The sequence below is a fragment of the Urocampus carinirostris genome, chromosome 3 (assembly GCF_059441175.1).
Source record: "Urocampus carinirostris isolate Australia breed hairy pipefish chromosome 3, RoL_Ucar_1.0, whole genome shotgun sequence".
NCBI lineage: Eukaryota > Metazoa > Chordata > Actinopteri > Syngnathiformes > Syngnathidae > Urocampus > Urocampus carinirostris.
Window position 1 is genome coordinate 45,354,372 of NC_142351.1, and position 8,079 is coordinate 45,362,450.

At 38.8% G+C, this 8,079-nt stretch overlaps 1 protein-coding gene across 1 annotated transcript in view; it reads right to left on the minus strand.

The window, feature by feature from the left end:
* cntn3a.2 (contactin 3a, tandem duplicate 2) overlaps positions 1 to 2,757 on the minus strand; it is a 140,892-nt gene extending 138,135 nt beyond the window's left edge. Inside the window, exon 1 of the mRNA XM_088332033.1 lies at positions 2,496 to 2,757. The gene's annotated coding sequence lies outside the window, so the exon portion shown is untranslated. The remainder of the gene's footprint in view (positions 1 to 2,495) is intronic.
* Positions 2,758 to 8,079: the final 5,322 nt, after the last annotated feature.

Here is an 8,079-nt window from a genome sequence, read left to right on the forward strand (position 1 = left end):
TTGCCCATTGTATTGCAAGGAGGAAGGCTTGCATATTAAAACACACTCTGGATATTTTGGACTGCAATTTAGTTCAATAAAACCCCACAACAATAGCTTACTACATGACAATTAAAAGACACAAGTTCAAGCGGGTTATGCTTGCGCAGCAGTTGGTGTTAAAAGCAAACTGCTATCCATTTTAATATGAAGCAGTTTTGAAAAATATTTTAGGCCTATCGTGATTTTTCCAGGAGCATCCATTAGCCAATCTTTGGCTCTGCATCTCAGTAAGAGTGCAGCTTTATATCCTTGAGTGTACTATTGCCCAATCTGAGGTGAAGAAGTATCGCTCACTGATTAAGTCTGTGTCTTGCCACTAAATTCCAGCAGGAAATCCTGAAATACGGTAGTAATATTGAAATATTTCTCTGCTTACATAAAGTCATGATTGATAATTTTCTTTTATAATTTCTGCATTAATTTAGTCGAAATTATGTCAATTCAGTTGTGTTTTATTTTGTAGGCAGAATGGGGCTATTGTGTCACTTCATTGAAAGAAAATCTTATTAAAAGAGAACTTATTAAAAGAAATACAATTGCTTTCCTCAGGCAAAGGTTGAGTGACTTGAGCTAGACTTCCCCAAAGTGTGACAGGCTTTCATCAGTGGAACAGTTTTCTATTAAATTGTTGGACCCCTGTCTTTACAATCAGTTTTTTTTTTTAATAAATTTAAAAATAAAAAATAATGGCAAGCCACATTAGTCATTGCATTGGTGAATTCCTACAGCCATTGTCAGCAACTCATTTATGCCCAGAATATTCTGTAAAGAAAACCTTTAAACGGACAGCTAATCTTTTTTACAGTCTTGATTTGGCCACCAGAGTCAAGCAAACAGGGTGAAGAAGAAAAATACTATTTACAACAAATCAACAGACATTACAGACTAAAAAGGTGTCCATACAAAGCATAAAAAGAACAAACAACTATAATGACTAAGAATTGTAAGCAGCTGGAAAATAAATGACAGAATGAATGTAAGCATTATTTGTGTATTGACTTTTCTAATCCATTGTACCTGCATGACAGTTTAAACATAACATTTAGTACCCCTAATAGCATCAATCAGAACTGGATATTTGCTTCATAAAGGCAGTCATTCAACGACTCAACCCTCCCTATTTAGAGTATGACAAACTCCTTAATGGTACCATGCGTATCATAATTAGTAATAAAATCCACAGAGACTTAGTTGGGTGTGAAATGTCTTGCTGTTGGGTTCTTGTCACGTATTTGACAGTGATCAGAAGTGAGGCTGCAATTTGTGCAGCATCACCAGTTAGGTAGCATAGACCAGCGGTCAGCAATCATTGGGCTGTAGACTAGTACTGGGCCGTAGACTAGTACTGGGCCATAGGTAACGGGGCACACAAAGAAAAAAGTATGTTCCATTATTTGTTTATCTACAGTATTATTGTTTTACTGACACAGCAGCATATCAGACTGAACATAACCAGGGCTTTGGGGTGGCCCGTTTTATTTCAAATCAGTGTGGTTCTCATGTGTGGGTGCAACTGTCCTGTTGGAAACAAGGATTCCCGCCCGTCGATGATACAGTAAAGGATGACTCAAACCAAACTTTTGCACTTGACGTTTAGCATTAAACATTTCGGTAGTGACCTGAGTGTGTTTCAAATAGCAAGTCCACCTCCAATTTAGAGGTTTTGGGTTAAATTCCATCTACCAGCCTCCTTGTGTGCAGTTTGCATGTTCACCCTATGCCCACTGACACTCTGGTTTCCTCCCTGCTTCCAAATACGTGGCTAGGATGGGCCTGGTGTTCCAGTGACCTTTGCTAAGGTAAACATTTCGGTAAAGAAAGAAATGTGATTTTGGTGTTTAGTTACCAAGACATCTAAATGTTACTCATGACTACACAGTGGATTTACGCTCCTTAATATTAACACTAGCTGTGTTATTCTTAAGAATGTTAGAATTGTTGCAATTAATAATTTAGAAAAAAACACCAACAGTTTTAATGCCACCCTTGGGCCAGGCAGTGGAAATATTGTCAGACAATGAACCTGTCCTTTGTACAGAAAAGGTTGCTGATCACTGGAATAAACCACCGTGATACTAATATAGCTATGATCACTGTCTGAGACCAAAACACAATAATACCGAATGTATACCATGCATGGAACAAAACATACACAATTTAAACCAAATACATAGCATTAGTCCATGGTAAGGAATGTGTTTAAAAGGGCAGGTCTCAATTCCCAAGCCTGTAATAAACTATTCGACACTATATTATAGTTCTGATGCAATGCATGTGAGCGACTTGATTGATTGGGGCAAATTGAGTGCGTGGACAAGAGCTCTGGAGCTTTATTAAGCGTAATAAATATTCAAAGACATATGCCACAGTGTAAATAATCTAGCGTAGTCATGCACGTTTACAATAAGCACAGGTCGAAGAGTTTTCACGCCTTTTCGGTGTGCGCGTCTTACCTTTTATCTTTGAGTGTCTTGAGAGCAACAACGAGCGGATTCAGCTCTCAGGGAACGGGCGAAGAGTGTATCCTCCATGGAAAGCCTTTTAGAAACATTTCGGTCACAATGGCAAGGTCGTTCATACAGGTGAAATCGAGAAGAGATGACATAGCTAGCGCCTCTTCCTCCTATCCTCATCACACACTTTGCGCTCACAAAAAGATGAATGCGAAAAGAAGGGGGGAGAAAAAAAAACGAAAACACGAGAGGCTCGCGCCCACGTTGCTGGTGGAGCTGAATCACATTGAAATCATTCACGGTGTCCAATCCAACGCGCGCAGCTTTCAAATCGGGCTCTAGAAAAAAATGGAAGTGGGGGGGACAGAGGGGGTGGTTGCAATCTTGCAGAGGTGATTTATTATGCGCATCAAGTCAACTCCCCCTGCGCGCAAGGGGAAGGGGAAGGGGGAGGAAGAGCAGGAAGAAGAAGTGGGCAGCGCAGAAGAGATGCAATGGTGGAGCAGCAACAGCAGCAGCAGCAGCAGCCTGGTTTTACAGTTTGTGAGCAAAAAACGCAACCACCTCAATGTGCTGATGGTGGGGAATGCACCTGGTTGGAAACTGCGCCTCCCTGCGTCACATCGCGATATTGACACGACATGGAAACAAATAAAAATATAGGAAAAGGGGAAAAGGCAGGAAAAAAAGTATCAAAAGGGAAAAAAGAAATGAAAAAAGAGAAAAGAAAAGCAAAAAAGAGGAAAAAAGAAAAGCCTGATCCCCTCGGCTATTACCTTTCCAAACAATAGGCCTGACTGACCAATTGAATCATTCTGCCCTCTGTCCTACTATCATGTATGTTTGTCATCCTGCTGTTTGTGTAATTCAATGTCCGACTTTTTTTCTCAGTAAAGTCAGTGTAAGTTTATATCCCCAAGGCGACCGATAAGTTTAATCTTAAACTCGAAAAAATAAAGGGGAGAAAAAAAACGGTGGAAAAAGGAAAAAAGCACCAAAAAAGTCAAATAGAAAAAGAGAGAATAAAGAATAATAAGAAGCGCAATACGAATACCAACTACCAAGACTCAAAGTGACCAAAATGCACACGTTTTCTTCTTATTTTAACCTCTCACAAGCAGTGTTCCCTCTAATTTTCCTCGGGTCTGAGCGTTCACACAAAGTCGGTGAGCAACGCTTGAAACAACAGAGAGCAACCATAATCCCAAGTGTGGCAAGATAATTAATTATCAAACATGTCCAAAACTTGACATCAAGTTAGTTTCCGGCAATGCAAAATTATTTTTCTCTTTTGAATGAATTGACTCATGTACTATTGCAAAGATTGTACGGCCTACAAACATCGTTTGTTCTTACAATTCTTTCACAAGATATCTATTTCTTTTTATTTCCTGACATATTTTGTCACATAATATTAACATTTCTGGGGGCTTATTTAGTCGGTTGTAAGATACAGATCTGTACTTAATCACATTTTTTAGTGGAAGTACAATGTTGGCAACAAGATTCACTTAATATAATTGGAAATTATTTGAATGCAACACAAACGTTTCTTCTTTTTTCCGTGTTTTTTTTACTTTTTTTTAAATCTCATTTTGTTTATTTTTTCTGAGCTGTCACTTTTTTCTTTTTGTTCTCTATTTACTTTTTCCTACATTTCTTTCTTTTCTTTTTTTTCTGGCTTTTTTTCTGAATTTTTCCTTCTTTTTCTCTCCTCCTCTTGTTTCTTTTTTTCTCAGCTTTTCACTACTTTTTCATTTTGGTATTTTTTTTCTTTTTTATTCTATTCCCCCATTCCTTTAAGTCATTTTCTGCATAATTTTACATAATATTTGGTCATGATGGGATAAAGAAGCAAAAACAACCTGAAGAGCCGTTTAGGACCTGAAAGAGCTGGTTCCTTTTAGTGAGCCGAGCCGAAGAAGCCGGTTCTCGACCAACTTTACTAACTTTACCCAACTTGTTCTACTTCGACTCGACTTCAAAATACCGCATTTAGGACACAACGTCAGGGGAACCCGTGTATTTTTACCTGCATGCACTGTAACTTTGACTTAAGTCGCTTCTTAATTAGTAATTTTGTTTGGTAATTTTTTTCTTTTTCTTTTGATAACGGAAAAACATATGTTTTCTATAAAATAGAAACAGGACACATTCTTAATGTTTTCAATAAATAAAGACAGATACAGTTTATGCTTCCTTTCTTAAAAGGCTTATAAAAGTATTTTAATTTTTTTGTGGCTCCAGGCATGTTTTTTGTGTGTGTTTTTTTGTTTGTTTTGGTGTTGGTTAAATACATGATGGCGACAAAGTATAATGTGAATTAAATTGGATCGTGTAATCAATACAGTTGTGCAAAATTACGACAAAAAAAAAAATTGTAATGTGGCAGTACAGTAGTTATTTGTATAAAGAAGAAAAAAAATATATAAAGTACAGTACTTTAATTTGGTGAACAAATAATTAAGCCTGTAAATTGGGTTTGTTCTTTGGTTTCAATGTATTATGGAGTATTTAATAGATAAAAAAATAAATAAAAGTTTCTACTTTGCGTTATGACCACCCCTTGGGAACGCAACCCGTGAATAACAACGGCTTACGATATTGTTTTTTGAATGTATGTTTTTTTTTTACAACTAAAAGGCTCTAAATCAGGCATGTCCAAAGTGGCAGTTACGACCCGTGATTTTACTGGCCTGCGTCAAAACATTAATAATAAGTGGCCCGGCAGTAATGTTGACAGGAGTATAAACCGACAAAAAACACCCTATCTCCAACAAGGCGACTGTAAACAAAAAAGGAGAGTTGACTGTGAGGGCCGCCGCCTACAGGATAAATGGAAATTTAAGTATTTTTTTTCACCAAAATCCAAAGCAACTGCGTCTGCCTAATTTGCCAAGAGACTGTGGCTGTTTTCAAAGAATATAATATCAAGAGGCACTGCCAGACAAAACGTGCCTTTTTTATCAGTATTATTTGAAGCACATATCCATTTGAATTTCTCGGAGGGGATAAACACATCCATTTATTATCAACCAGTCAATGGTTGCCGTGTTTCCCACTTGTTTAAGGTCAGGTTCTGAATTAAAAATAAAAACCTTAAAAATGAAATAGCATTTTTAGCAGATACCAGTTTAGTTTGCAACAAAATACGACAGGTATGTGTATGTGTATTGCTGAGCTTTAACCAACTAATTACAAATCATGAAAACAATTGAAAAGGGTATAATAAGAGTTCAGTTTGAAATAAGGACATATGAGGAGGAACCACTGAAAAAGCTAAATTATTTTGGATAATAAGCGAGTGAGTTTTCTGTTCCTGTGTGCCCAGTGACTGGCTGGAAACCAGTGCCCACAGGAAACAAATGTTGTGAAAAGGTGAAGCACCCGGAAGCTGTTCTGACGGTCCAGCAGCACTTTTTTATGAGACCCTGTGAGTCAATTATAAATGCTACAAAGGCGAAATGAGTTTCCTCCTGGAGGGTCCTCATGATGGCTGGGCTCTCCCTTGGAAATAAGGTGAGAAGCTCAGTAATCAAAAGAGGGCAGAGATGCTGTTCCTCCGCATTAAGAGGAGACAGTTGAGGTGGTCCGGGCATCTGATATGGATGCCTCATGGACGCCTCCCTTGGGAGGTGTTCCGGGCATGTACCACTGGCAAGAGGCCCCAGGGATGACCCACGACAAACTGGAGACTACGTCTCTAGGCTGGCCTGGATCCCGTCGGATTAGCTGAATAAAGTGGCTGGGGATATTGAGGTCTGCCCCCTGTGACCCGACCCTGGATAAGCGGAAGAAAATGGATGGATAGATAAATCACAGAGCACTGCAAACCTTTCACGGAGAGTCATTTTTTTTTAAAGTCTGTTCAAAGAATGCCAAGCTGAGTAGTCAACCCTCACATATTTTCAGCTTAACAAAATCGAGCACGCTTTCTGAAAAGTTTGTACACCCCTATTCTAAATAAAAGACTGTCCCTCTCTACTTCCAATTTTAAGGCGGGGGCCAAGATTATCATCACCCAATTGGCCCCAACCTACAAGTTTGAAACCCTTCATTTAATGGGTAAAATGAAGGGGTAGGCGGTCTTTGAATGCCCACTAATCTTTAGTTTGCTGGGGTCAGTCATAACTTTATGAGTTTTACAGTTACAGTACATTATTTTATTATTTTTATTACCACATAAATATATTTTAATTCAGTTAATCATTTAGTAGTAATTAACGCACCTCATGGTTGTACATCATTTTAACACAATTCTTATACAGTTCAGATGTACCTTCGGTAAGGGGTCCTTGAGTTTTCGCCTTGAGTCTTATCAAACCACCTCCAGAAAGCAGTATGATGGTCAGCCATTTTGAAAGCGCACTTGTGAAACCGTTACCATTTTTTTTCTACTCATAGACACAAAATATTTGTTCTTCTTTGTTTTATTGTAATAAAAACCAACGTAATACTCCAGCAAATCGTTTGACCCATCGCGTCGCACAACTCGGATATTGAATGAACATGCGAAGGTTGAAAAAGTTAACCTCCTTCAGGCTAAAAGTAACTTTTGAGATCTCCCTGATTATAGAATAATTGTTTTCGCAGCTTGCCTGGTGAAGTTCCAAATGTTGCAATATTTACCGTAAATTCCGGACTATAAGCCGCTACTTTTTTCCGTATGACAGAGGACAGAGGTTCATTCCGATTATGAGGAAGACGCCCTTGATGGCGACAGTTATGAGGAGTAAGACGAGCACGGTTTACCGCGAGTATCGCAATTGCGGTACGGCTTTTTTTAACAGCTACGCTCTGTGCATTGCGAGCGTGTTAGGAGTAGCGTGGTGGTACCTTTCACTGGCACGGTTTGGGATGAAAGTTATATTATTATTATTAAAGCTTTGAAAACTCTCTCAGTGTACCGTCTTTCTTTGTAAATATGTGTAACCATGTATAATATGTATTTGCAACTGTATATTTTTGTAATGTATTTATTTTAGTGACTTATTGTTATGCTTTCTACGAGTGAATTACAAAAAGGGGCGGAGCAAACGCGGGCTGATGGGAAGCGGGGTAAAGCTGAGATAAATCTCTTTGTTGTTGCAGCGGACAATAGTGGATAAATATTTTTCCCACCCTTAACTTTGGAAATATACATTTTTTTTGTTGGATTACTTTCAACGGGACCTGGACTATAAAGGTTTGCATTAAATTCTAACTACCGGTATCATTTTCCGTTTATTTTGCCGATTGTGATCAATGGATTGTATACTATATTTGCAGTTGCACGTACTCAGTTCAGGGTCTCAGTGCAGGCCCTAAGTTGCAGTACAGCTGATTTTTGCAAATGGGAGATAGAATAAGAGCTTGCTCTGTCCACTCCACGCATCAGCCCGGTATTGCAGTACCTCCTGGAACGGTTCATTCGCACTGATCGCTGCTTGGCCGCGTGGCTAGGACCTTGACTCAGCCTCTTGGCTGGGAGCAAGTGTCTCGGCCTCTTGGCTTTGTAGTGAATTATGATTTGACCGATAATGGATAATGGATACTTGATAAAGAATACAGAACAATAAACTTCTACAAAATTCCCCCCCCCTAC